At 36.3% G+C, this 26,663-nt stretch overlaps 2 long non-coding RNA genes across 3 annotated transcripts in view; one reads left to right on the top strand and one right to left on the bottom strand.

Moving 5' to 3' along the window:
* LOC134757986 (uncharacterized) overlaps positions 1 to 13,518 on the bottom strand; it is a 51,633-nt gene extending 38,115 nt beyond the window's left edge. Inside the window, exon 1 of one of the 2 annotated variants that reach the window (XR_010132674.1) lies at positions 13,456 to 13,518. This is a non-coding gene — a long non-coding RNA (uncharacterized lncRNA). The remainder of the gene's footprint in view (positions 1 to 13,455) is intronic. The other variant, XR_010132673.1, reaches the window with a different exon arrangement.
* The window catches only part of LOC129532408 (uncharacterized), a 260,609-nt gene that overhangs the window by 187,029 nt on the left and 46,917 nt on the right, over positions 1 to 26,663 (top strand). The window contains exons 5-7 of the long non-coding RNA XR_010132672.1: positions 17,793 to 17,845; positions 21,300 to 21,393; positions 26,390 to 26,562. This is a non-coding gene — a long non-coding RNA (uncharacterized lncRNA). The remainder of the gene's footprint in view (positions 1 to 17,792; positions 17,846 to 21,299; positions 21,394 to 26,389; positions 26,563 to 26,663) is intronic.

Genomic DNA, 26,663 nt, shown 5'->3' on the forward strand with positions numbered 1-26,663 from the left:
TTTGCTTTTCTTTTAAATATAAGTTCCAGTTTTAAGTCACTTCTTTGCTAACACATATTAGCATAGGCTGTTAGAAGCAGCCAGGTCACATCTTGAGTGCTTTGCTGCTTAGAAGTTTTTTCCACCAGATACCCTAAATCAGCATTCTCAAGTTCAAAGTTCCACAGATTCCTAGATCAGGGGCATAATCAAACCAAGCTCTTTGACAAGGTGTAACAAAAGTGACCGCTCCACTTCCCAATAAGTTCCTCATCTTCACCTGTGGCCTATCAGCCTGGCCATCTCTGTTCATGTCACTATTGGTATTTGGGTCATAACCATTCAACAAGTTTCTAAGAAGTTCCAAATTTTTCCTCATTTTTCTATCTTTTTCTGAGCCCTCCACACTCTTCCAAACTCTGCCTATTACCCAGTTTCAAAATTGCTTCCACATTTTCAGATATCTTTATAGCAATACTGCACCCCTGGTACCAATTTTCTGTATTAGCCCATTCTTGCATTGCTAAAGAAATATTTGAGACTGGATAGTTTATAAAGAAAAGAGCTTTAACTGGCTCATGGTTCCACAGGCTGTACAGGAAACGTAATGCTGGGCATATGCACAGCTTCTGGGGAGGCCTCAAGAAACTTAAAATAATGAAAGAAGATAAAGGGGAAACAGGATTGTCTTACATGGCCGGGCCAGGATTGTCTTACATGGCTGGAAAAGGTATCACACATTTTTCAACAACCAGATATCATGAGAACTCACTATCACAATGAGAACACCAAGGGGGAATGGTGTTAAGCCATGAAAAACTGCCCCCATGATCCAATCACCTCTCACCAGGCCTCACTTCCAACATTGATGATCACAATTGAACGTGAGATTTGGGTGGGGACACAGATCAAAACCATAAAAAAAATAAATTCAGTAAAATTTAAAAAAGTTAATATATTACAACTAAGAATTATCCTAGGAATGCATGTTTATTTTTAACATTCAAAAATCAGTCAATATACTTCACCATGTTAAGAGAATAAAGAAAAATCATATGGTCATATGAATAAATACAGAAAAATCATCTGACAATTTTTGACACCTATTTATGATAAAGATAAAAACTTTAGGCAAACTAGAAAGGATTCTACCACATGATAAAGAGCATCTAAGAAAAATGTACACCTAATATAATACTTAATGTTAAAATGTTGAGTGATATCTGCTCTCAACACTTCTTAATATTTTACAGAAGGTACTATTCAATGTGATTAGGCAAGACAAGGAAACAATTTGTATAATGATCAGGGGGAAAAAGAGAAGTGAATTTTTATTTGCAGAAGCATTATTATCTACACAGAAAATACAAAGGATTTTATAAAAAAGAAACTGCTATATCTAATAAATGAATTCATCAGTTTCTCAAGGTAAATAGGCAAAAAAATCATATTTCTACATACCAGCAACAAAAAATTAAAAAATAAAATTCAAAAATTGATGTCATTTATAATAACACCAAAAATTATAAAACCTCAGAATAATTTTTTAAAAAGAGAGAAAAGATCTTTATACTTGAAAGCCATGAACACATTGCTGCAATAAGTTTTAAAATATCTGTATAAATGGAGATATGTACCATGTTCATTAGATGGAAGGTAATATTTTTACAATTTTGATTTTCTCTCACTTGATCTATAGATTGAAAGATCATTGCAACTCCAGTGCAAATTCCAGCAGGCTTGGCTATTTTAGATAATAATTGATTATCTTATAGTAAAATGTATATGGAAATACAAAGGACCTAGAATAGCTAAAGACCATCTTAAGAATGAACAAAGCCAGAGAGCCCACACTCTTAATTTTAAGACTTCCATATTGCTACAGTAATTAATGCAATGTGTAATTGACAGAAGGATACACTAGCAGAGCAATGAAACAGAATCATGAGTCTAGAAATAGCTCTACACATTTTGGTCAAATAATCTGTTACAAATGTGTCATGGAAATTCAATGGGAAAAGAAAGCATTTTTAACAGTCCTGGGTCAATATTATGTCAATATGGAAAGAAAACAGAATCATGACTCAATATCATACCATACATTAAAATATCCACATAGTTTATAAACCTAAATGTAAATACTAAAACTATAAAGTTTTAAGAAAAATATGGAATATCTTTGTGACTTTGCATAAGTAGTAGGCTAAATAGTGCCCTACTAAAATATATGTTCACATCTCAACCCCTGGAGCCTGTGAGTAAAACCTTACATGAAAATGATTAATTTAGGAATCTTAAATTGTGAAGCTTATTCTGGATTATACAAATGAGACAAAGATGCACTCAGATCCATCCTTATAAGAGAGAAACAGAGGAGTTGTGAGTCAGGAAAAAAAGGAGGCAACGTGAACACAGATAGAAAGACTTGAATGATGCAGCCAAACCAAGACATTTCTAGCCACCCAAAGCTGAAGGAGGCAAGAAGCACTGTCCTCTAGAGACTTTGGAGGAATGATAGTTCTGATAATACTTTGATATCCAACTTCTGGCTTGCAGAACTGTTAAAGAATAAATGTCTCTTGTTTTAAGCCACTATTTATAGTAATTTGTTATAGTAGCCACAGAAAACTGACAGAAGGTAGACAAAGATTTCTTAACAAATTCAAAAAGCAGCAACAAAATCAGAAAACAAATGTAGAAATGACATAAAAATAAAAAGCATTTGTTCTTCTTCAAAAACACCATTTAAAAATGAAGCCAAAGAGTGAGAAAAATATTTTTATCACATATATTCAATAAGGCTTGACTCTAGAATAAAGAACTCTGATAAATAAATAAATAAATAAATAAAAAGACAAGCAACCTAATTAAAATACTGAGAGAAGAAAGCAGGCAGATCAAGGCGGTTAAACAGGACCCTCCAGAGATTGTGCCTCCCACAGGAACAATAAATTGAGCAACTAACCATGCAGGAACACCTTCATAAGAACCACAACTTAGGTGAGCAATCACAGTACCTGGTTTTAGTATCATATGAAGGAAGGAGACACTGAAGAGGGTAGAGGGTAGGAAGATAGTCTTGAATTCCTTACACCACTTGTTTCCCCATTTTCCAGCAGTACTACATGACACAGAGAATCTATGTGCTTAGAGGATGGAGAGCAAAGTGATTGTGAGACTTCCCATTGGACCTCAGTGCTGCCCTGTAACAGTGGAAAGAAACACAGGGCAGAATTCAGCTAGTGCCAACAAAGAGAGCCTTTAGACCAACCCTAGCCAGTGGGGTCTCATCCATCCTAGCAGTGGGAGACTGAGCTCTAGCTAGCCCACTACCATAAGCTACAGTACTCTGGGGTCCTAAATAAATCTGAAAGGCAGTCGAGGCGACAAGAATGGCAATTCTTGGGCAAGTCCTGGGGTTGTGCTGGGCTTGGGGCCAGTGAATTTAGGGTGCAGTGGCTTAGTGAGGCACCAGATAAGGAGGCCAAGGGGGTGCTCATGTAACCACTACTCCAACTTCAGGCAGTGCATCTTGCAGCTCTGGCAGAGAGTCCTTCCCCTCAAGGAAAGGAGAGGAATGAGTAAAGAGGACTTTGTCTTGCAACTTGGGTATCAGCTCAGCCACAGTAGAATACAGCACCAAGCAGAGTCCTGAAGCCCTTATTCTGGGCTGTAGCTCTCAGATGAAATTTCTGGACCTACCCTGGGCCAGGAGGAAACCTGCTACCCTGAAGGGAAGGACCCAGTCCTGACAATATTCACCACCTGCTGACTAAAGAGCTGTTGGGCTTGAATAAACATCAATAGTAGTCAGGCAGTAATTTCCATGGGCCTTGGGCGAGTCCCAATGTCATGCTGGCTTCAGGTGTGACCCAGCACACTCCAAGCAGTGGTGGCCACAGGAGTGCTTGCATCACCCCGCCCCAGCTTCAGGCAGCTCAGCCCTAAGGGAGAAACTGCATTTGTTTGAGGGAAAGTAAGGGAAGAGAACAAGAGACTGTGGCTGGTAATCCAGGGAGTTCTCACAGATCTTACCCAAGTTCACCAAAGTGGCACATCTATATAACTACAAAAGTCACAGCAACACTGGGCTTTACTATCTCCCAATGCAGATAGAGCTTCAGCGACCAAAGATTTAGACCACAACATTCAATTCCCTTGGAATACATAAAAAGCCCTTCTTAAGAAGGACAGATACAAACAAGCCCAGACTGAGAGTATTAGAATTAATACCTAACACTTCAATGCCCAGAAATCAACAAACATCCACAAGACCAAGACCATTTATAAAAACATGATTTCACCAAATGAACTGAATAAAGCACCAGAGATCCATCCTGGAGGAACAGAGATGTGACTTTTCAAACAGAATTCAAAATAGACTTTCAGACAGATAAGTCAAAACAGCTATTTTGAGGAAGCTCTATGAAACTGAAGATAACACAGAGAAGGAATTCAGAATCCTATCAGAGAAATTTGATGAAAAGATTGAAATAATTTTAAAGAATCAAGCAGGAATTCTGGAGCTAAAGAATTCAAATAACACACTGAAAAATGTATTACAGTCTCTCAACAGTGGAATTAATCAAGCAGAAGAAAGAATTAGTGAGCTTGAAGACAGACTATTTGAAAATACACAGTCAAAAATGACAAAAGAAAAATAATAATAAAGAATAAAGCACATCTACAAGATCTAGGAAATATCCTCAAAAAGGCAAACCTAAGAATTATTGCCTGAAAGCAGACAGAGAGAGAGAGAGAGAGAGATTATCTAAAGATATAATAACAGAGAACTTTCCAAACCTAGAGAAATAATCAATATTCAAATACAAGAAGATTTATAGAACTCCAAAGATTTAACCCAAGTAAGACTACCTCAAGATATTTAATAATCAAACTCCGAAAGGTCAATAATAAATTCCAAAAAGCAGCAAGAGAAAAAAAAAAAGCATGTGAAACAGTTCCAATACATTGACAGCAGACTTCTCAGTGGAAAACTTACAGGCCAGTATAGAGTGGCACGGCATATTTGAAGTTACAAAGAAAAAGAAAACTTTTATCATAGCATATTATATCCGGCAAATATATACTCCAAACATGAAGGTCAATAAAGACTTTTCTAGACTAACGAAAGGTGAGAAATTTTGCCAACACTAGACCTGTCCAACAAAAAAATGCTAAAGAGAGTTCTTCAATCTGAAAGAAAAATGTGTTAATGAGCTATAAGAAATTATCTGGATGTACAAAACTCACTGGTAATAGTAAATATACAGAAAAATACAGAATGCTATGACACTGTAATTTCTGTGTGCTCATATCTTGAGTAGGAAGACTAAAAGATGAATAATAACTACAACAACTTTTTAAGACATAGTATAATAAGATATAAAGGCAAACAACAAAAATTTTAAAACGTTGGGGGATAAAATTAAAGGGCAGAGTTTTATTAGTTTTCTCTTTGCTTGTTTGTTTTCTTTAATTTTTGGAATCTGTTAAGTTTTCATCAGTTTAAAATAATGGGTTACAAGATAATATTTGCAAGTCTCATGGTAACCTCAAATCAAAAAAGCTACAATAGATCCACAAAAAATAAAAATAAAAACCAACAACATAAAACATACCATTGCATAAAATAACCTTCACAAAAGATAGGAAAAAATGAAGGAGGAAAGACCACAAACCAACAAGAAAAAATATATTTAAATGGCAGTACTAGTCCTTACTTATCAATAATAACATTGATTGTAAATGGACTACACTCTCCAATTAAAAGACATAGGGTAACTGAAGGGATTTTCTGCTGCCTACAAGAAACACACTTTACCTATAAAAACACACATAGACTGAAAATGAAGACATGGAAAAAGACATTCCATGCGAATGGAAACCAAACAATAGCAGGAGTAGCTATACTTATTTCAGACAAAATAGATTTCAAGACAAAAACTGTAAAAGGAGACAAAGAAGGTCCTCATATAATGATAAAGGGGTCAATTCAGCAAGATGATATAATTGTAAATATATAAACACCCAACACTGGGTCACCCAGATATATAAAGCAAGTATTAGAGCTAACAGAAACATGGATCTATATAAAATAATGGGGAGAGACTTCAATACCTCACTTTAAGCATTGGATAGATCATCCAGACAGAAAATCACCAAGGCAACACTCAACTTAATCTGCACTATAGATCCAATGGAGCTAATAGATATTCACAGAACGTTTCATCCCACGGCTGCAGAATAAAAATTCTTCTCTTCAGTACATGAAATATTCTCAAGTATGGACCATATGTTAGGTAGGCCACAAAACAAATCTTAAAAAGTTCGGAAAATGTACTTTTATCAAGTTTCTTCACTGACCACAATGGAATAATGCTAGAAATCAATTCCAAGAGGATTTTTAGAAACTATATAAACACATTGAAATTAAACAATATGCTCCTGAATGAGAGTGTGTCAATGAAGAAATTAAGAAGGAAATTAAAAATTTCTTGAAACAAATATAAACAGAAGCACAACATCAAAATTTATGGAATACAGCAAAAGCAGTACTAACAGGAGAGTGTGTAGCAATAAGCATCTTTACAAAAAAATAGCAAAACTAGCAATGCATCTTAAATAATTAGAAAAGGAAGAGGAAACCAAACCCAAAGTTAGTAGAGGAAAATAAACAATAAAGATCCAAGCAGAAATAAATGAAATTGAACCAAGAAAACAATATGAAGGCTTAATGAAACAAAGTTGAGTTTTTTGAAGAAAGAAAGAAAGAAAGCTAACAAATTCTTTTTTTATTATTATACTTTAAGTTCTGGGTTACATGTACAGAATGCTCAGTTTTGTTACATAGGTATACACATGCCATGGTGGTTTGCTGCACCCATCAACCCGTCACCTACATTAGGTATTTCTCCGAATGTTATCCCTCCCCTAGCCTCCCACCTGCCGCAGGCCCCAGTGTGTGATGTTCCCCTCCCTGTGTCCATGTGTTCTCATTGGAAAGCTAACACATTCTTAATCAAACTAACTAAAAAAGAGAGAAGACACAAGTAAATAAAATCAGAGATGAAAGAGGTGATATTACAACTGATACTGCAGAAATACAAAGAATCATTAGCAACTACTATGAGCAACTACAGGTCTATAAATTGGAAAAACTTAGAAGAAATTGATAAATTCCTAGAGACATAAAATCTACCAAGATTGAACCATGAGAAAATCCAAAACTTGAACAGATCAACAACAAATAATGAGATAAAACCATAATAAAAAGTTTTCCATTAAAGAAAAGCTCAAGAATCAAAGAATTCACTGCTGAATTTTGTCAAACATTTAAAGGAAAAATAACACCGATCCTACTTAAACTATTCTAAAAAATACAGAAAAAGGGAACAATTCTAAACTCATTCTATGAGGCCAGTATTGCTCTGATGCCAAAACCAAAAACACATAAAGAAAACAAAACTACAGGCCAACATCTCTGATAAACATTGATGCAAAAATCCTCAAAAATACTAGCAAACTGAATTCACCAACACATTAAAAAGATTATTCATTATGACCAAGTGGAATTTATTCCAGTGATGCAAGAATGAGTCCACATATGCAAATCAATCAGTGTAATACATCATATCAAGAGAATAAAGGACAAAAACCATATGATCATTTCAACTGATGCTGAAAAAACATTTGGTAAAATTCAACACCCCTTCTAAAAACAACCCTAAAAAAACTGGGTATAGAAGGAACATACCTCAACATAATGAAAGCCATATGTGACAGACCCACAGATTGTATCATATTGAACAGAGAAAAACTGAAAGCCTATCCTCTAATATCTGGAACAATATGGAAATGGTCACTTTCACCACTATTTTTCAACATAGGACTGGAAGTCCTACCTAGACCAATCGGACAAGAGAAAGAAATAAATGACATCAAAATTGGAAAGAAAGAAGTTAAAATATCCTTCTTTACAGATTGTATAATTTTATATTTGGAAAAATCTTAAGACTCCACCTAAAAGCTATTAGAACTGATAAACAAATTCATTAATATTGCAGGGTACAAAATTAACATACAAAATCAGTGGCATATCTATATGCCAACAGCAAGCAATCTTAAAAAGAAATAAAAAAATGTAATCCCATTTACAATAGTGACAAATAGAATACCTAGGAATAAACATAGCCAAAGTAGTGAAAAATCTCCACAATGAAAATTATAAAACATTTATTTAAGAAATTGAAGAGAACACAAAAATTAAAAGATATTTTATATTCATGGATTGGAAAAATTAATAGTATTAAAATATCCATACTACCTAAAACACTCTACAGATTCAAGCAATTCCTATCAAAATATCTATACATTCTTCAGAGAAATAGAAACAAATTATCCTAAAATTTATGTGGAACTGTAAACAAAACAAAACAAAACAGGATAACTAAAACCAACCTGAACAAACAGGACAAAACAAGATGAGACACATTATGTGACTTCAAATTATACTACAGAGATATAGTAACCCAAACAGCATGAAATGGCATTTAAACAGACACTTAGACAAATGGAACAGAATAGAGAATGTAGAAGTAAACCATACTTCTATAGTGAACTCATTTTTGACATAGGTGCCAAGAACAGACATTGGAGAAAGGACAATCTCTTCAAAAAGGTGCTGTGAAAACCGGATATCCATATGCAGAAGATTGAAACTAGACCCCAATCTGTCACCATATAAAAATGTCAAACTAAAATGGATTGGAGACTTAAATCTAAGACCTGAAGCCATGAAACTACTAAAAGAAAACTAATGAAACTTTTTAGGTCATTGGTCTGGGCAAATATTTCTTTAGTAATACCTCAAAAGCACAGGATACCAAAGCAAAAATGGGATCACATGAAGTTAAATAGCTTCTTCACAGCAAAAGAAACAATTTTAAAAAATGAAGAGACAACCCACAGAATGGGAGAAAACTTTTTTTTCTAATTATTTTACTAACTTTTATTTTAAGTTCTGGGGTACATGTGCAGAATGTGCAGGTTTGTTACATAGGTAAACGTGTACCATGGTGGTTTGCTGCACAGATCAACCCATCATCCAGTTATTAAGCCCAGCACCCATTAGCTGTTCTTCCTGATGCTCTCCCTCCCCAGCATGCCCAACAGGCCCCAGTGTGTGTTTTTCCCCACAATATGTTCATGTGTTCTCATCATTCAACTCCCACTGATAAGTGAGAACAGGTGGTGTTTGGTTTTCTGTTCCTACATTAGTTTGCTGAGGATAACAGCTTCCAGCTATATCCATGTCCCTGCAAAGGACATGATCTCATTCCTTTTTATGGCTGCATAGTATTCCATAGTGTATGTGTACCACATTTTCTTTATCCAGTCTACTGCTGATGGACATTTGGGTTGATTCCATGCCTTTGCTATTGTAAATAGTGCTTTAATGAACATATGTGTGCATGTATCTTTATAATAGAATGATTTCTATTCCTTTGGGTTTATACCCAGTAATGGAATTGCCGGGTCAAGTGGTATTTCTGCTTCTAGATCTTTGAGGAATTGTCACACTGTCTTCCACAATGCTTGTACCAATTTACATTCTCATCAACAGTGTAGAAGTGTTCCTTTTTCTCCACAACCTCACCAGCATCTGTTGTTTCTTGACTTTTTAATAATTGCTATTCTCACTGGTGTGAGATGGTATCTCATTGTGATTTTGATTTGCATTTCTTTAATGATCAATGATGTTGAACTTTTTTTCATGTTTGTTGGCTGCATGAATGTCTTTTTTGAGAAGTGGCTGTTCATGTCCTTTGCCCAATTTTTGAATGCGGCTGTGTGTTTCTTGTAAATTTGTTTAAGTTCCTTGTAAATACTGAACAGTAGACTTTTGTCAGATGGATAGATTGGAAAAATTTTCTCCCATTTTGTAGGTTGTCTGTTCAGTCTAATGACAGTTTCTTTTGTTGTGCAGAAGGTCTTTAGTTTAATTAGATCCCATTTGTTAATTTTTGCTTTTGTTGCAATTGCTTTTGGTATTCTAATCATGAAATCTTTGTCACTATCTATCTGACAAGGAATTAATAACTAGAAAATATATGAACCTTAAAAAGTAGAAAAAAATCTAAAAATTCAATTAAAAATGGGCAAACAATCCAAACAGACATCTCTCAAAAGGAGACATAAAAATGGCAAATAGGTATAGGAAAAGTTGCCCAACATCATTTATCATCAGAGAAATGCAAATCAAAACTACAATAAGATATCATCTCACCCTGTTAAAATGGCTTTTATCCACATGTCAGGCAATAACATGCTGGTCAGGATGTGGAGAAAAGAGAGCCCTCATACACTGTTTTCTGGGAATGAAGTGTATGAAGAACAGTTTGGAAGTTTCTCAAAAAACTAAAAATAGAACTACCATATGATGCAGCAATCCCACTGATGGGTATATATATCCAAAGGTAAGAAAATTAGTGTATTGAAATGATACCTGCATTCCATGCTTATTGCAACACTATTCATAAGCAATCTAAGTGTTCACCAGCAGACAAATGGATACAGAGAATGTGGCATATGTACACCATGGAATACTGCACAGCTATAAAAAAAGGATGAGGTCATGTCCTTTGCAGCAACATGGATGGAACTGGAGGCCATTATCTTATGTGAACTAACACAGGAACAGAAAACCAACTACCGCATGTTCTTACTTATAAGTGAGAGCTAAATATTGATTACATATGGACACACAAAAAAGAGTGCAACAGACACAGGACCTACTTGATGGTGGGAGGGCCGCGGGTGAGGACTGAAAATCTTCCTATCCTGTACAATGCTTATTACCTGAGTGGCGAAGTAATCGGTACACCAGACTCCTGTGACATGCAGTTTACCTATATAACAAACCTGCAAGTGCACCCCTCAACCTAAGACAAAAATTTTTTTAAAAAGGAAGAAAATAGTGACAGGAAAGTTTCCAGGGTGGCAAGGGCAATGTTCTAATATATCTTGATTGCAAAGTTGGTTACACATTTGCTAAAATTTATCCAACTCTATACTTAGAATATGTACATTTAATATGTAATAGTGAATCAATTAAAAATAAATCCAGCAGACTAGAAGCAGCTAGTGTGTGCTGTTCTCATGAAGTGAAAAAAAGAGTGGGGTGTAATTACTAGATCTTCAGCTGGAACATCGAGGTCACATTGGGATTCATCAAGGAAACAACTCAGAATGGAGAAGAACAAGTGGTTTGGTTCCCTCAAGGGTGGCATGGAGCCAGGGGAGGCTTCCTTACCTGGTGAAATGGTGAGAGTGCGAGAATTCCTTGCGACCAACACTTCTGCCATGGACCTTTGCAACCCTGGACTCAAGGTGATCCCCCTGTGAGCCCACCTCACCAGGGCCTGCAGACTGACAGAGACCCATGTGGAGTCTGAGCAGAGCGGTAGCTCAGGCACCCATGACGTCCCAACTCTTGGAGCCTTGATTCCTCAGGCATCCTGGAGTTAGCAGCTGCAGCTCTGGTCATTGAGGAGGTCAAGTTCCCCCACACTTCCCCAGGAAAAGTGCCAAGTACAGGGGGCTGAGCAGTTACAGACTGCAGTCCTCGTCTTTACTGTATTTCACAGGATAAGGCCCACTGGCCTAGGTCTCCAGCCACTCCCCATCTGGGCTCTTGTGCCAGTAGCAGCTGTGCACTTCCCTGGATGGAGTTCCCAGTGAGAGAGGCCAGCCACCATTTTTGCTGTCTCACAGACCCTACTACTATAGCCTTCAGGCTCTAGTGGTGATTAGAGAGTGGCATGGATTTCCAACACAATATAGTCATCCCACAGAAATGGTGGCTAGACTATTTGTTTAGGTGGGTCCCTGATTCCACTTTTCCTCACTGTGCAGGACAACCCAACTTGGGACTCCAGCCACCCCCCGACCAGGGTTCTCAGACCATCAGGAGCTCTGCACTTGCCCGGGGTGGAGCTCCCAGAGGGAGAGGCTGGCTGCAATTTTTGCTGTCTCACAGCCTCCACTGCTATAGCCTTCAGGCTCTGGAGAGCAAGTGGTGATTAGGGAGTGTTTTCAGTCCCCTGCACAGTGTAGCCAACCCATGCAAAAGCATACAGATTGTTTTTTATACAGGTCCCCGATCCTGCTTCTCCTCACTGGGACTTCAGCCACCCACCACTGGGGTTCTTGAGCCATTAGCAGCTCCGCAATGGACAGAACTCCCAGAGTGAGAGGCCAGCTGCCATTTTTGCTGTCTCACAGTCCCCACTGCTATAGCCTTCAGGCTGTGGAGAGTGCATTGTGATTAGGGAGTGGTGTGGTTCCCCAGCATAGCACAGCCATACCATGGAAAAGTGGCCAGACTGTTCTCCACACAGGTGCCTGTCACTGCTTTTCCTCACTGGGCAGGACTTCCCAACCTGGGACTCCAGCACCACTACCCTGCCCTCACTTGAATACTGCAGTCAGAAGCAGTTCTGTATTTCTCTGAGGAGGAAATCCCAGAGACAACTCACAACCTCTCTTCCATTGCACCTACAGTGGTACCATCCTAACTGCCCTTGGCAGAGGAAGGAACAAAGGGCCTAGTCTCTCACCTGCAGCATACCACAGCCGTCATATAGACAGGAGTCCAGTGACTTTTCACTGTGAGCCCCTACCCCTAACTATTCACCAGGAAGGGAAGAGCATGCCCACTGGTAGTGGCTCTGTGTTTCCCTGGAGAGGGGCTCCCAGAAGCAACTGGGCTCTCCTGCCTCTGCCACAGCAATGGTTCTGCCCCTAATGTCTTTGATCTGGGGAAGAAACAAAGAGCCTGAGGTCGTCACCTAAGCTTCCATCATACCACAGTCACCATAGAGAGAGGAGCACAGTTCCTCATCGCTGTGAACCCTTGAGTCCCCATTCTTCAACAAACAGAGCCACCATCTAGGGCCAGCAGAGCAGCCACCCCAAACCCATGGCTGAACATTCCCAGTAGCAGTGGCTTTATGTTTCTCTGAGGTCAAGCTTCCAGAGGCAATAGAAAACTCCCTGCCACTGCCATTGCAGTAGTACTGCATTAGCTGCCCTCAGATCAGGGAGGAGCAAAGACCTTCAGTGCTTTAACCATACCTCCAGCAAGCTGCAGTTTCCCTGAGGAGGAGATGCCAGTCTTTCTTCCCTAGCTCCCACCCGCTGCTGTTTCTCACCAGGCAGGGCCTCCCTGGCTTGGGCTCACGGCTCAGCCAACCCATCCTGTGCAAATCACACTGATTGATAGTGGCTCTGCATCTCTCTAGGGTCAGCCCCAAGAGATAGGTGAAAAACCCACTACCACAACCAATGCTAAGATCCCTTCCCCTGCTGCCTCCAAGCTGAGGAGGAAACATAAGGCCTGAGATTGTCCCAGAGCTTCAGTGTGCAGCCTGGGAGTGCCAAGCTGAGATCTTAGGATAGGAGAGGAGCCCATACCTTCAGATCACGGAGAGGGAGCACAGCTACAATCATGAGGAAATACAAAGAAGCCTTCTGACTGGGAAAAAAGAGCCTACCTACTGGCCATTACACTTAAGCGCCACCTAGTGGATCACAGCCCAAAACAGCAACACAAGAAATACTTGGCTAATACACTCCCCTGTGAAACTACGGACATGAATTCAGCTACAAATAAAGACCCTGCACAAAGCCTTGGCCCGCTGAAAACATCCAGAAAAAGTCTACTGACTACTCATTTACACTGCAATTAAAGGAATACTAGCCCACACAGATGAGAAAGAACCAGTGCAAGAATTCTGGCAACTCAAAAAGCCAGAGCACCTTCTTTCCTCCAAAATATCATGTTACTTCCCCAGCAAGGGTTCTTAACCAGGCTGAAATGGCTGAAATGACAGATATATAAGTCAGAATATGGATAAGAATGAAGATCATTAAGATTCAGAAGAATGTTGAAACCCATTCCAAGGAAGCTGAGAATTACAATAAAATGATACAACAGCTGATAAATGAAATAGCCATTATAAAAACCAACCAAACTGATCTAATAGAGCTGGAAAACACACTACAAAAATTGCATAATGCAATAGCAAGTATTAACAGCAGAATAGACCAAGCTGAGGAAAGAATCTCAGAGCTCAGAGACTAGCTGTCTGAAATAAATCAGTCAGAAAGAAATAAAAAAGAACGAATAAAACCCACAAGAAATATGGGAATATGTAAAGAGGCCAAATGTATGACTTGTTGGTGTCCCTGAAAGAAACAGGGAAAAAGCAAGCTACTTGGAGAAAATATTTCAGGATATCATCCATGAAAACTTCTCAAACTTTCCCGAAGAGAACAACATTCAAATTGACGAAGTGCAGAGAACTTCTGTGAGATATTACATAAAAATACTATCCCCAAGATACATAATTATCTGATTCATCAAGGTCAAAATGAAAGAAAAAAATGGTAAAGTCAGCTTGAGAAAAGAGGTAGGTCACCTGCAAAGGGAACCCCGTCAGGCTAACAGCAGTACTTTCAACAGAAACCCTGTAAGCCAGAAGAGATTGGGGGCCTACATTAAACATTCTAAAAGAAAAAAAAATTCAATCACAAATCATTAGAGAAATGCAAATCAAAACTACAGTGAGATACCATCTCACACCAGTCAGAATGACTATGATTAAAAACTAAAAAAAATAACAGGTGCTGGTGAGGTTTTGGAGAAAAGAGAATGTTTATACACTGCTGGTGGGAGTGTAAATTAGTTTAGCCCCCGTAGAGAGCAGTTTGGAGATTTATTTTATTTTATTATTATTATACTTAAGTTTTAGGGTACATGTGCACAATGTGCAGGTTTGTTACATATGTATACATGTGCCATGTTGGTGTGCTGCACCCATTAACTCGTCATTTAGCATTAGGTATATCTCCTAATGCTATCCCTCCCCTCTCCCCCCACAACAGACGCCGGTGTGTGATGTTCCCCTTCTTGTGTCCATGTGTTCTCATTGTTCAATTCCCATCTGTGAGTGATATTTCTCAAAGAACTTAAAACAGAACTACCATTAGACCTAGCAATCTCATTTGTGGGTATATATCCAAAGGAATATAAATCATTCTACCGTAAAGACACATGCACTTGTATGTTCCATGTAGCAATTTTCACAATAGCAAAGACATGGAATCAACCTAAATGCCCATCAATGGTAGAATGGATGAAGAAAGTGTGATACATATACATCATAGAATACTATGCAGCCATAAAAAGAATGCAATCATGTCCTTTGCAGCAGCATGGATGGAGCTAAAGGCCATTATACTAATCAAATTAACACAGGAACAGAAAATCAAATACTGCATGTTCAGATTTACAAGTGGGAGCTAAACAATAATGACACATGGATACTAGGAGAGGATCAACAGACACTGGAACTTACTTGAAGGTAGGGGGTGGGAAAAAGGAGAGGATAGGAAAAAATACCTAATAAGTATAACACCAGGTATTGTGCTTATTTCCTGGGTAACAAAGTTACCTGTACAACAAACCTCCGTGACATGTAGTTTGCCTGTACAACAAACCTGCACATGTAACCCTGAACCTAAAAGTTAAAAAATAAAAATAAAAAATAGAAGGAACAATGTATATTTGGTTAGATTACTGAAAGCTTCAATTATTTAATGATTATTAAATTATGCAATTTATAAGTAAGAAGCTGGAAATCAAAGTGAATGACTCAGTTACATGGGAAGTAAAACTGCCCCATCGTAGCCAATTGTAACAATTACGACAGCAAATGAGGACAAAGCCCAAGCAGCTTGTTCATTTTCTCTGTCATGAACCTGAATATTTATGACAATGAATTCATCTGGAATTTCACAAGAAATTAAACCATAACAGAAGTGACTTCTAATTCCCCTCTCCACCAGAAATGATGTAATAAAGTGCTATAAATTTCATTAATGGGCTTGTTTCCTTCCTTGCTGTGGAACATCAACCACAGTCCTGCCAGGTGGGTACACTGATTAAACGCCATATAACCCTAGGAAGGACATTAACGACCACTGGAGATGCTATATAGACATAATAATATGCAAAACTCTAGGAAAATGCATGTGCATGGCTAGTTCAGAGCAAACGTAACATATTTCTTTCATATTAAAAACTAGGAGTTTTTATGAGAAATATATGTTTGATCTTTGACAGCTACAATTTTTAAAAATTGTTTTTAAACAACATAGGTTTATGTTGATGAATAATCAGAGGTTGCAAGTAAAAACATTACAAATAATAGTAGAGGATCAACCTGTGCTTATTTATAATTGACATGTAAAACAGAATCTGACTTGAATATAATTTTTTACTATATCAAATGTGAATTGAAGGTGATTAGAAAAATTTATTCTATCATATGCATATCAACATAACCCCAATTGCAAATTGATAATACAGACATTTCCTAGATACCATAATACTATTTCCCCCTATTAATCAGCTTACTCAGAATGCACCTAATAGAGTAAAACCCTGAAATGTTTTATCTCCCCAGATAGACTCTAATTTTTATATGGATACCTTTCCCACCAGTTGTTGGCTTTTGCTGGAAAGACTATAATGGGAAAAGTTCACAATGTTTATAATATTAATAATTTAAGCTTTTTTCTAACTTTAATAATAAATTATCTTTTATTAAGGTCTTATAATATGCTCAGCTATTTGATAAGTGCTCTGTCAGCAGTATTTCTATTAATCCTCACCATAACCTTTTATGAAAGTGTTGTGTTGCTAACTTCCATTTTATAGATAGGGAAACCAGGGCATCAGCAGGTAAAGTGTTTTTCCAAAGGTCTCACAGATGATGGCAAAAAGTGGGATCACGATTTATACTCTGATTAGTGTGCTTCCGAAGTTCAAACTACTTACTACTCACACTGATACCTCTCATCTCTCTTACCTCATGGCATAATATGCATTCAGTAGAATAAACAGTTTGAACCTTAGCAAAAATTGTGCAATATTACCTAATGTTCCAAATAATTTGGAAGCATTTTATATGTGTTCACTATAAACCAAGTCATAAGAAATGATTTACTTGTTATATAAACACACTTTTAAGTTGTTATAACTTGACTGAGTTGTTAAACTTTTTATAGTGCGACCTGGCAGAGTTTAACTCATTATTTTTATGTAAACACTTAATGTCTTTGTATTTGATCTTTTAGTGTTTACATATTAGCTTGAGAATCTTGGCTTTTGCCTATTTATAGAATCAAATATTCTTAGTTTAAAGGTAAATTACAGATTACTAGTTCAGTATCACATTTAATGCAGTCATCCTCTGTTTATGTTTCCTCCATAACCTTTGTGATTATCTTCAGTAATAAATCTATCAAATATTCTCTACTGTGTCACTATGCTGAGAATAGCTATAACACACATATGAAATTGAGTTCATATTGTTTTATGTATAAAAAATAAATCCACTAAATAATTAAAAAATAGTTTTCTAAATGTCTTTCTTAAAGATTGCCCTTAAAAAGGCCTTTCAGTAAGATAAAATATTAACCCTGAGGAAAAAGTGAGTTCCGAGAAGGAATAGGAAGCAAAGATACTTAAAAATATTAACCTAAAAATGTATTTAGAAAAGTGTAATAAAAGTTTCACATAGTTTTTGGAGATAAACAGCAAGTTATCATTCTTGCTTAGGAAAAGAAGCAAAATGTTAACTAATTTTTTTACTTTTTCAGAAAAATAGAAAGCTAATTAGGTTTTAAAACTTCAAAGGAGAGCACTAAATGCATAGAAATAAATGCTATCCCTTCTAATTCAGGAGAAGAAAAAAGAAAACTCCCTTATCAATACAACAAGAAGTCAGGAAAAGAGGTAAGTAAAATATGTTTCATTATAAGATTGCAGAAATAAATCTAAATGTATTAGTAATAACAATAAAATTTCTTTGATTCAGTACATCCAATAAAATATATAGATTATAGGATTGGATAAAGCTGTAATAGCTACACTTTATAAAAGACACTTGTAAAAGGAACATAAAGATTTAAATGCAGATACTTTAACATAATGAATTAGGAAAAAATCAAAGAAAAATTGTTGTCCAAGATGATTTTACATCTAAAAGAAAGCAATTTTATGGTGCCTAAAAGTACATTTATAAATTTTGACTAATTTGGGTTTATGCCAGAAATTTAAGGATAGCATAACATCAAAAATATTTACGTGATCCATCACATTAACAGACTGAAGAAAAGTTGTAGATAATTTCAATATATGCAGTAATATTGGAAAAATGTAATAATTCATTATTTTCAAAAATCTTAAAAAACTAGGAATTGAAAGAAACACCCTTAAATCTTATCTATTGTAAACAGTGCTACAACAAACGTAGGAGTGTTACTATCTCTTCAATACACTAATTTACTTTCTTTCGGGTATATAACCAGTAGTGGGATTGCTGGATCATATGGTAGCTCATCTTTTAGTTTTATGAGAAACCTCCAAATGGTTCTGCATACCTATATGTCCATCAAACAGAAGAATGGACTTGAAAAATGTGGTACATATACACAATGGAGTAATATTTAGCCATAAAAAAGGATGAGATCTAGTCATTTGCAACAATATGGATGAAACTGGAGATCATTATGTTAAGTGAAATAAGCCAACTACAGAAAGACAAATATCATATGTTCTCACTTATTTGTGGGATCTAAAAATCAAAACAGTTGAACTCATGGACATAGAGAATAGAAGGATGGTTGCCAGAGGCTGGGAAGGGTAGTGGGGTGTTGGGTTGGGGGGGGTGGGGATGATTAATGGGTACAAAAACAACAGAAGGAATGAATAAGACTTACCATTTGATAGCACAATAGGGTGACTATTGTCAATAATAACTTAACTGTATATTTTAAAATAACTTAAAGAATGTATTTGATTGGTTGTAACTCAAAGGATAAAAGCTTGAGGGGATAAATACCTCATTGTCCATGATGTGCTTATTTCACATTGCATGCCTGTATCAAAACATCTCATGTACCACATATATATATACACCTACTATATACCCTCAAAATTTTAAAAAATAATTCTAAAAATTTTTAAAAAGAAAAAAATGGAAAGAATGAAGAAGACCTACTATTTGATAGCACAACAGGGTGACTATAGTCAATAATAACTGAATTGTACATTTTAAAACAACTTAAAAACTGTAAACGCATTGTACATAACTCAAAGGATAAATGCTTGAGGGGATGGATACCCCATTCTCCATGACATGCCTATTTCACATTGCATGTCTGTATCAAAACATCCCATGTACCACATAAATATATATAGCTACTAGGTGGCCAAAAAAATTAAAAATTTAAAAAAGAAACTCCTTTAAATTGATAAAACCAAAACTTGCATCAAATTGTATTAGTCCATTCCCATGCTGCTATGAAGAAATACTTGAGACTGGGTAATTTATAAACAAAAGAGGTTTAACTGACTCACAGTTCCACGTAACTGGGGAGGCCTCAGGAAACTTACAATCATGGTGGAAGGCCCCTGTTCACAGGGCGGCAGGGAGAGAATGAGTGCAAGCAGGGGAAATACCAGACACTTATAAAACCATCAGATCTTGTGAGACTCACTGATTATCACGAGAACAGCATGGGGGAAATTATCCCCATGATTCAATTACATCCACCTGGTCCCACCCTTGACATTTGGGGATTATGAGGATTACAATTCAAGGTGAGATTTGGGTGAAGTCCCAGAGCCAAACCTTATCACAAATACTACATTTAATAATAAAAACTTTATTAGAAACATCTTCAATTAAGACAAAAATAACCACTAAGCCCACTAGTTTCCAACATAGTAGATATTATAGCCAATTAATGAAGATAAAAAGTTAGAGTTTTAAAAATTATAAAAGATAAGGTAAAATTAACATTATTTTAAAATAATCTCAGAGAATCTAAAAGCTAGGAGAGACTTTTGCAGGCCTGCTGATACAAGATCAGCAAACAGAAGTCACTATTGTTCCTACTTGTATTAAAATATGTAAAAAATGTAGCAATAACATAATCTTGTATTTAAGAAAAATAAACTCTAAAGCTACAATGAATAAATCTAGTAAAATATTTACAGAAAGTTATGGAGAAAACTGAAGGACATAAAAGGAAACCTGATTAAATGGGACCAAAAACTATTGTTTATGGATTGGAAGAATTGGTATAATAAAGATGTTATTTTATCCAAATGAATTTATAATTAAAATAGTTCTCAACATAACAACAGTAATACATGCACTAACAAATGTTTTTTGAAAATTTATATAAATGAAAGGTAATAAAAATACAAAATGATACTGGATGCATATCCACCAAATTAATGACATTGTTTGCTTCTGAGCAGGGAGAAAGGGAAGGGTGCTGGCAAGAAGAATAAAGGAAATTTATATCTCATCAGTCAAGCCTTATTTTTCATAATCACAGTGTCTGAAGAACAAATTGTGAATATGGTGAAAATGCTGGCTTGAGAATTCTTATTTGTTTAGTGACATCTTTACCTTTCTCTACTGTTTAAACTTTTCAATTAAAATAGAAATGTTAGTCTTGACAGAATCTCCTCAGAAGATTAGTAGACAGTAGCAATATGAACTTTCGTTTTAATTCATTTCATCTAAAAACCTAAGATTTCCACATAGCTGAGTTACAGATAGGTAAAATTCTACCATATTAAAAAATAAGAGGAAAAATTATATTCTGAAACAGTCAGCTGAAAGCAATTTATTTATTTTATAATTTTTTTTTGAGAAAGAGTCTCACTCTGTCACCCAGGCTAGAGTTCAGTGGCACAGTCTCGGTTCACTGCAGCCTCAGCCTCCTGGGTTCAAGCGAGTCTCCTGTCTCAGCCTCCTGAGTAGCTGGGATTACCGGCACATGACACCACACATGGCTTATTTATTTATTTATTTTTTGTATTTTTAGTAGAGACAGGGTTTTACCATGTTGGCCAGGCTAGTCTCTAACTCCTGACCTTAAGTTTTACCATGTTGGCCAGGCTGGTCTCGAACTCCTGACCTTGGGTGATCCACCCACCTCGGCCTCCCAAGGTGCTGGGATTACAGGTGTGAGCCACAGCACCAGGCCTATTTTCTTTTTTGTTGTTATTGAGAAAGTGTCTCTGTTGCTCAGGCTGGAGTGCAGTGGTGGGATCATGGCTCACAGCAACCACCGCCTCCTGGGCTCAAGCAATTCTCCCACCTCAGCCTCCAGAATAGTTGGAACTACATGCCACCTCACCCAGTTAATTTTTGTATTTTTTTTTGTAGAGACAGGATTTCACCATGTTGCCCAGATGATCTAGAACTTCTGAGATCAAGCACTCCACCCACTTTGGCCTCCCAAAGTGCTGAGATTACAGGGGTGAGTCAATGCACCTGGCCTAAAGCAATTGAGTACTAACATTAATTTTTACTATAAAGACTGGCACCATTGACCTTTACCTAAAGACAGCTAATGAGCTCCATTTAGTCAGTTACATAATTTACCTTCACAATACCAAGGATATCTAAAATCCTAGAAACAATTTCAGTTGTTTAGAGATTTATTTCAATTATTAAGAACTGTATATAGTAAAAGCATTGTTCTTGAGCTAAATTACGAAAAATGATCAAGCATATATACCACTTATGAAGCATTCACTTATATGCTGGTTTCATGTGAGTCACAAACTTAATATTCTAAGCAACCATTTCAGCTAAAATTTTTTGAATACTGTTTTCTAGATTTATAGCTGTTCCAATATTTACTTGTTTGGGTTTGTTCAACACCACATTGTCTAGATAGAATGACTTGTAGAGTAACTGGTTCTAATTACATTTCAAAACTTTACTATATATTTTATTTATATTACTAAGACTCATTTTATTCTAATTGTTACCAAATATCAGCTCTTATTGTTATTAAAACCAGAGTTGTTTACAAGTTAGCCAATTTTGTGAGAGTAGCAAAATATATTTTAAAGTCAAAGTAATTAATGCTCATGTATATAGTTAGTTTTGCAAAAGTAAAGAACAAGGCAAAACAAAACAAGACACTAAAGACTTCCCATAAAGGCGAACATCTTTGGATGTAGTGGGGAGAGTTTCAGTTGAGCTTATCTAGGCTCATGAGAATCAACCTTGTTCTTGGGACTCTTGATTTTTAGCCAAAATATGATCTCTATTTAATTCAGGAGAACCTGGAGAATTTTCCTGAAATGAAGAACAAAGATTGTATAGAACATGTATCATATTTGCTAATTAGTATTTACCCTCTCATTTTAGTAGCAAAGTGATTTTTTTAGGTAAAGGGTTAATAATGATTTGATCTTATATATCTTGAAAGACACTCTTCTCCATCCAAAGGTATGAATGAAATTCATTAGGAAGAAAATTACATTCCTATAATACAGCTCCTTATGCTAACTAGTTTAGTAACCTTTTTATCTAGCCTTTTCCAAGGGAAAGCTGAGATTGAAGATGACTAATCCATCCTCAATAAAGGATGCTTGCATACACAACACATGATAGACAATGTTTAATTCATTAACTGGCTAGAATCTAGGTAATAAAAGAGGGACAGCTGGGTGCGTGATGGAGCATCCCTCTGTACACTTTAGAATAATTTATCTTAAGTCATGAGGCATGGGAAATGAATTTGTATTCCTGGAGAAAATGGCTCTAATCAAAATTAAAGGAAGATTGAAAACTCTGATCTGAACACATTGCTGGAACTATCTGATATCTAGCTGTTGGGGTTTAAGAAAAGGCCTAAGCAACTGGATGCATGCAAGATTAAAGGAATTAGGATTATTTGGTTTGGAGAAAGCACAGTCGGAAAGTTACTGACCATGATTATTTAAACACAATATTATTATTTGGAGGATGTTGACCAGCTGTTCTCCAGCCCCAGTATGCCCTTCATGTAAAAAAAAATATTTAAAATAGCAAAAAGAGAAATACAGACTAGGTCACATGAGGAATTTACAAACCCTAGTGTGAAGATATCACGATTTAGAAAAAAAGACCATATAAATGATTATTATAAATAATAGTTGAGGGAGCTCACATCCAGCCATATAAATCCCATAACAGACTGTTTGCACAAACATTCTAGGTAACATATTCATGGCATTCATTTGGATTAAAGAGAAGTGTCTAGTTACATGATTACATAAATTGGAAGGTAATGATTTTTATGTCACTTAAAAGTAAAAAACAAAACAAACAAAAAAAAAAAAAACGCGTGCCAGAGTGCCTATTTTTCTTTTAAAAGCATTGAACTCTTTCCCAAGCTAAAGATGCAATCTTTGCAACACTTGCTGTCATTCTTTGATCCCATGGTCATAATAGAAAGGCATTCAACAGAGAGCAGAAAAATCCACTCTGCTGTTCTCCTGATGTTCCCACATTTTTCTTTCTTTCTTTTTTTTTTTTTTTTTTTTTTCGAGATAGAGTCTTGCTCTGTCTCCCAGGCTGGAGTTCAGTGGCGCGACCTCGGCTCACTGCAAGCTCTGCCTCCCAGGTTCACGCCACTCTCCTGCCTCAGCCTCCCGTGCAGCTGGGACTACAGGCGCCTGCCACCACGCCCGGATAATTTCTTTTTTGTATTTTTAGTAGAGACGGAGTTTCACCGTGTTAGCCAGGATGGTCTCGATCTCCTGACCTCGTGATCTGCCCGCCTCGGCCTCCCAAAGTGCTGGGATTACAGGCGTGAGCCACCGCCCCCAGCCCTCCTGATGTTCCCACATTTTTCTTAGTGAAAATTATTAGCTGAAATTGCTTTGAATTAATGGAGTCTGTGTGGCTGAGAATATGCTTTACTCCACTGGATGGAAGAGACTGGGCTGGCTTGATACCTTGGCAAGGCAAACTAGAAACACTAGTAGCCTATCAACAAAAGTTTAGCATGATGACAGAAAACGAGTATTCAGACCAAAACCAAAATGGATTATATAACCTAGATGTATTTGTATATAAAACTTTCCAATTTTTCAGTCTAGACGTATTACAGTTAGTAGCAGAAATGCGGTGTCTTTATGCTTGTATATTATGAGTTTTTAAAATGTGATAGAACTGATTTTTGATTAACTTTATAAAGTTACAATTTCCATACAATAAAATGCACCTATTTAAGTGTACATTTCAAGGAGCTTCAACAAGCATAATAACTATGTAGCCACCATCACAATGAAGATATAGAATATTTCCATCATCTTAAGAAGTACTCTTATGCCCTTTCCCAAAACACATCTTCCAAACTTCAGCTCAGGCAAAAACTCATCTGCCACCTGTCACTATAGATCACATTTTTCTTATAAATAAATTTAATCATATAATATGGACTCTTTCTGCCTTTTTTGCTCAGCCTTATGTTTTTGAGATTTGTTCATGTTGTTGTGTGTATAAATAAGTTCAATTATTTGTGAGCACTCTTTATTTTGAGACGGAGTCTTGCTCTGTCGCCCAGGCTGGAGTGCAGTGGCACGATCTCGGCTCACCGCAAGCTCCCCCTCCCGGGTTCACGCCATTCTCCTGCCACAGCCTCCCAAGTAGCTGGGACTACAGGCACCTTCCACCATGCTTGGCTATTTTTTTTTGTATTTTTAGTAGAGACGGGGTTTCACCATGTTAGCCAGGATGGTCTCGATCTCCTGACCTCGTGATCCGCCCGCCTCGGCCTCCCAAAGTGCTGAGATTACAGACATGAGCTACCGCACCCGGCCTTGTCAGTGCTCTTGTTGATAAACATTTGGGTCATGTTCATTTTGGGGTTGTAATGAACAAAACTGCTGTCATTTTTTCTGTGTGACTCTGTGTATGGACATTTTCAATTTGGGAGTCAATACCTAAGAGTGGGATTACTGAGTTATATAGTAAATGTTTATTTAAGAAGCTATGAAACTGTTTTTGTAAAGTATTTGTGTTATTCATTGTCTCACCAACAATGTAGAACACTTCCAGTTGTTCACTTGCTCCATATCCTTGGTAACACTTACTATTGTCAGTCATATTGCAGGTATAGTCAAATATATTATAAAGTGCTGTTGTGCTTTTAATTTGCACTTTCCTGATGACTAATTATGTTGAACATATTTTCATGTGATTATTGCTAATTTGTATATAATCTTTTGTGAAATGGCTGTACAAAATTGTTCCTTAACAGGTTTGTTGATATACATATTTGTTACCAATCTTAGCAGAAAAATAGTTCCTCACCATTAAGTATGTAAGAATAATGTTAACTGTGGGTTTTCCAAATTCTTTTTATTAGGTTGACAAAACCTAGTTTGCAGAGAACTTTTATTATGAATGGGTTTTGAATGGTTCAAATGCTTTTTAAGGAATACTATTTGCCCAAATAGTCATGTTTATTTCATATATATGTAAATACACATACATGTAGTGTCTATATCTATATCTATCATTTGTGTATAGCTTTACTTAATACATCCCCCCAAGGCTGTCACTTGACTTTTTCTTACCTTAACAATGTACTTCAAAGATCAAAAGTTACTGTTTCTTTTTATTTGGTGAAGCCCAACTTATCACTTTGCTTTCTTATAAGAAAGCATGCTACAGCATGTATTTTTTGTGCCCTAATTTGGAAATCCTTGCACACCTCAAGGTCATGAGGATTGTCTTTTGAGTTCTTCTATAAGTTTTATAGATTTAACTTCTACAGTTATGTTCATGATTCACTTTGAATTAATTTTTGTAGGTGGTGTCAGATAAAGATTAAAATTTATTTTACCCAGTTGGTATCCAATTTTTTATCCAATTTTTCCAGCAGAATTTGTTGGAAAGAATATTCCTTCCCCATAAATTACCTTGGTATCACTGTTGAAAATAATTGAACCTAGATAGATAGATAGATAGATAGATAGATAGATAGATAGATAGATAGATAGATAGATTGATTTTTGGACTTTATTCTATGTCATTGATCTACATGTTTAATTTTACATTAATACCACACCACCTTGAGTACTGTAGGTTCATAGTTTTAAGGTATTTTTGACCATTCGAGTTCCTTTTTATTTTGATATAGATTTTAGGTATGTTCTATAAAGTCAATAAGGCCAATTTGTTTGACAATGTTTATCAAGTCCACTATATTCCTATTAATATGTTGATATGTTATCTATTTGTTACTGAGAGATGAATACTGAAATCTTGAATTGTGGATCTGTCTATTTCTCCTTTTAATTTTATTAGCTATTGCTTCACATATTTTGAAGTTCCATTATAGAGTTCATAAATATCTTTTTGATGAATTTATTATCCTTTATGTATGTTTTCCCATTTTGTACTTCTAATGTCTCTCTCTCTTTTTCTCTCTCTCTCTCTCTATATAATATATATATCTCTCTCTACAGATACATATATATACAATATCTCTCTCTCTCTCTATATATATATATCAACTCTAGAGAGGGAAGTGGAGTAAGATGGCTAAATAGAACCCTCCAGTGTTTGACACTTCCTGCAGGAACACCACATTTTACAACTATCCATGCAAGAAAGCACCTTCATAAAAAAAAAAAGTCAGGTAAGTGATCACAGTACCTTTTTTTAACATCAAATCAGGGAAAGAGGCACTGCAAATAGTAGAAAAGACAGTCTTAAATTGCTAATACCACCCCTCCCCCG

This window comes from Gorilla gorilla, chromosome 2, assembly GCF_029281585.2.
Source record: "Gorilla gorilla gorilla isolate KB3781 chromosome 2, NHGRI_mGorGor1-v2.1_pri, whole genome shotgun sequence".
NCBI classification, from domain to species: Eukaryota; Metazoa; Chordata; class Mammalia; order Primates; family Hominidae; genus Gorilla; species Gorilla gorilla.